Below are 4,524 nucleotides of genomic sequence, written 5' to 3'. Positions count from 1 at the left end.
TAAATAGCGTTCTTGCCGGTCGTATGTCTGATAAAATTATGGAAGATTCGGATCTCGCAGATATCTGGGGTCTTCTAAAAACTGATTTCAACAAACATACAGACAGACGGACAGACAGACAGACAAACAGACAGACAGACAGACGGACATGGCTTAATCATCTCCGCTACCTATAAGGATCCAGAATATATATACTTTATAGGGTCGGAAAATTATATTATAGAAATTACAAACGGAATGACAAACTTATATATACCCTTCTCACGAAGGTGAAGGGTATAATTACTGGCTGACTTCAGAAGTAGTGAATTTGGAATCAAATAAAAAGGACATCCCTTCTATTACTCAGGTCTTTTCTAGAACTTTCATGGAGTAAATTCTACTTCTTTTTCTCTTCTTTGAAAGTTCTTTTTTTTTTTTTGATGGGATAATAAAATTCAAGAAACTCTTTACAATTTTATATTCACTTTAGTATTACATAGATATTGCGTTACACTTCGCCCACAATAAAAGGCAAAAATTAAGAATTTCAGTTTTAACGGTTTTTAATTTTTTGTATTTAATCCCCGACCCTAATAATTTATCTGAAAACATGTTACCCAAATGTTTACATTGATGTTAAAGTACATTTTAAGATTTTGTATTTAAATCGTATGGGAATACCATGCCCCTATTGCTAGTCCTTTCATGTGTATCGTAAATATTCAGATTGATACTAATTTAGTATTTTAACTTAATTGGATTCTTTGTGTGGACATCAAGGCAAGTTTCTCTTTTGAAAAGAGAAAGTTGCCTAAAGAAAAAATTTCCTAGTGTGGACCAGGCCTTACACGTAGTTTCTAAAGCAACAGTTTCTATGTGTGGACATTAAGGAAACTTTAAAAGATAATTAAGAAAAAGCATATTAACTAAAGTTAAGAAGCAAGGATGTATATATATACATATTTTTTCTAAATAACATTTGACTTTAAAATGCCACGCCCACTATTAGCAATATTTTGATCTTACTTTTTGAAAACATTTTTCAAAATGCAAATTTAAGTATATATGAATGTACGTTTGCTCCAAATAAATATTTAATATGAATTAAATGAAAATTCAAGCTTTATAATAGAAGTCAAGGTATTCATCTCTTGCTGTTTGATTTTTTTTATTCAACAACTTTTCGATTTATCTAAATATTTCGCAAAACTTGAATTTTGTTCACACAATAATTTGCTAAAATAAAGTATGTAAGAAAAGTATAAAATTAATGTGTAAAAAATAGTTGCTATATAAAACACGTAGAACAAATTACCTCCAACATTATTCATTAGATTTTAAAAAATGAGTTAAGCATACTATTTGTATGAACACATACCCAGCAAAAAATATTAAAATTTTGGTAGTGAATTCAAGTATAAAAAACATTTGTTGAGAAACTTTTTCTTAATTCTCTTTTGAAATTAGATCTGATTCACACTAGGAAACTTTTTGGGAAACTTTTGATTTTTGTTTCCCAAAGAAATATCAACCATCTCTTTCTCTCACACACAAAATCAAAAGTTTATCAACACAAGTTTATTAGTGTGAACCAGGTCCTAGGAAACTTTTGTTGAGAAACTTTTGATTTTGTGTGTGAGAGAAAGATATGGTTGATATTTCTTTTTCTCACACACACAAATCAGTCTGAACTAGGTCTAAGATCTGGTTGCTGGAAACTCCGTACCGCGAGAGAAATAAATGATATTCTCTCTTTTTTTCTCTCACGCAAAATCAAAAGTTTCCTAGTGTGGACCGGCAGACACGGATAGGAATGCACACAAGGTATATTAATTTTATAAAGATAATTTTAAATAGGGGAACTATTCCTCACATTCTTTACATAACAAGGACAAGGAAAACCACAAATATGCTCTAAAAAAGTTTTAAGCGCTTAAAATGTGCATTAAAAACTCAAAATAGGCTTTTTAAATTTAAAAAAATATTCTCTAAAAATATTTTTTTGTTGATTTTTTAACATTGAAAAGCTCAAAAAGACTTAAAATGTAATGAAATATTCAATATTTAATGTCATATTTTATCGTACAAAAAAATTTGATAATTGACTCATCTCATAGTTTAAAAAAATTACTGAATATTTGGCTTTTGGAAGCCATATATTCCCTTAGTATTTGTTAAGTAATAGTTTAAAGATGCAATTGAGGACGCAGTTAGAGATGCAGTAGTTATATTTTTTGCTTCCAAATCTAGAATATTTTTGCTGAGCTTTATATTCATAGCTTGGTTGGCTGTCAGGAATAATTAAACAATTTAAATGCTTTGTTTAAAAAAAAATAATCCACATTTTTAAAATACTCACTGGAGTAGGTATGGTACCATATGGTCGGAAATACTTGTTTTCTTTTTCCATTAGTGCAGAAAAAAGACGTTTTAATATATTTTAAGAAAAAATATCTTTTTAAAAAAAATAATTAATTAATAATTTCATTCACTAGTATATAAAATCCCATTTATAACACACAAAAAATAATACACCAAAACTACATATATTTAGTTTATTTAGTACCTTTTGAATAACTGTGTAAGTTTTTGTGCTTATACTAATATATATAGCATATGGTATTTAAATGATTTTAAAGTTTTTGTAGAGTATTTTTGGTTCACAAATAATTTTAAGCGAGTTGGAGAGGAATATAAAAGTCGAAAATACTCTAACAAAAAATTTTAATTATTTTTTCCGCGATTAGCTCGAAATTACGGAATTTCGAATGTGAAGGGGGTAAAACCGATAAATTTGGCAATATCATATTTTCTAAACGAATGTAGATATCAAAAAAAGAATATTTGTCTCGTCATATGTTTTAAAAGTTAGGGGATAGGTGTCTGGTACTTTTTTAAATTTAACCCTTTTTGGGGGAAAAATTGGTATCATTTTTGGTACTATCTGTATCTTTTAAACCATTAAACTTAGAAATAATATTGAAATTATTATGTTTTTTTACCTATTAAAAATTAAGGAATACAAATTTTTTATATGGATTTTTTATTTTGATCATTTCGATATATTTACATATTAATTTAAACTTTTTTTAAAATCTAAACTTAAGTATTCATCACTCACTGAATTATTTAAAGCTTAAAAATTTGTCATAGATTTATTTGTTACAATATACTTTTCTATGTTTTTAAGCGTTGTTATGGCATTTTTTGTTTATTATCCCTCATATTTGTGACTACCGGATCCGAGGACAACAATTCAAGATTTTCTCACCATTTAGCATAATTATTAAGTATTTCATGCTCTTTTATAATTTTGAACACAAATTGGATCCATTTATAATATCTGTCTATATAAGATATATGTATAATCAACATTTTTCATCTTACAAAAATTTATTGATTTTAGAGTCTTTTTTTGATGTCAAATAGTGTCACTGAATGTCATTAAAATTTTTCCACACATAAATTAGCTGCTTTATTACCATTCCAACGATATATATTTTATTATTATTCATTACAACTAATTTTTTTACTTTTGTCTATTGGACAACGTACTGTTGTGCGTGATTAAGAAGTTTTGCCTCACCCCCTCCAAAAATTTTCTCAAAAGTAATTTGTATGTTTAAGTATAAAACCAATATTAGTTTCCTCCAGCGATTTGAAATGAAAACCTCAATTTTATATCATTTATCAATATGCAATATATGTTTGAAATTGTTTAATAATACATTCGATTTATAAGAAACCTAAACTAGCATAATTTAGTTAGCAACTAATCAGTTTAGCACACAGCGTGTTTTTTTCTATGTAAATAAGTAAAAAGAAGGGTATTCAATTGTTCTGTTTTTTTTTGTGTATTTCTTTTTTTTATAAAAGGATATTAAGTTAATTCTTTTATGTTTTTAAAATTTTTCATCGAGTTCCAAAATTTATACGTTACAATGGACTAGTGTATAACTGTTGCTGTAGAACCTTTTAGAAATACTTAAGATTATTTGTTCCTTAAGCTAGTATTGATACGGCTAAATTTGTCACGATGGAAACGCCCATACATAAGCACTTAAATAATTAGAAGTTTCTTAAGCTGGTTTAGATAAGGCTATTTTGTAAACATACATACATAGATACATACAACCATTTTTCTGTTGAAGAATTCTTCGGCAATAACTAACAATTATGTGTCCATTTATTTCTAGAAATCTTTTAAGTTGCAAATAAATTAATTCGATTTAAATTATAACCAGTTCTTCAAGAATTGTTGCTATTATTTACTGTATGTTTATATGTATATCAAAAAGTATTTTTTTAATAATATGAGTAAAAATTTAAATTAGATAATCTCATTTTCGACGCCAGAATAAACGTATTCAACTTTTTAAGAAAAAGTTTATGAATCTTTGTTGAAATAATTTTTCTAAAATTTTTTTTCTGAACGGAAGAAAATAACATTAACTCGAACAACTCACCAAAAAACCTAAAAAATAAACGAAAAAAGTATAATATATATATAATATATTTTTCCCGAAGGGAAGAAAAGATGTA

At 26.9% G+C, this 4,524-nt stretch overlaps 1 protein-coding gene across 1 annotated transcript in view; it reads right to left on the bottom strand.

The window, feature by feature from the left end:
• LOC111687204 (elongation of very long chain fatty acids protein 7) overlaps nucleotides 1-4,524 on the bottom strand; it is an 11,165-nt gene that overhangs the window by 2,628 nt on the left and 4,013 nt on the right. The gene's annotated exons all lie outside the window — the stretch shown is intronic.

This window comes from Lucilia cuprina, chromosome 4 (assembly GCF_022045245.1).
Source record: "Lucilia cuprina isolate Lc7/37 chromosome 4, ASM2204524v1, whole genome shotgun sequence".
In the NCBI taxonomy this organism is placed as follows: domain Eukaryota; kingdom Metazoa; phylum Arthropoda; class Insecta; order Diptera; family Calliphoridae; genus Lucilia; species Lucilia cuprina.
Note: the sequence above shows the minus strand (reverse complement) of the source record. Positions and strands in the feature narration are given on the sequence as shown.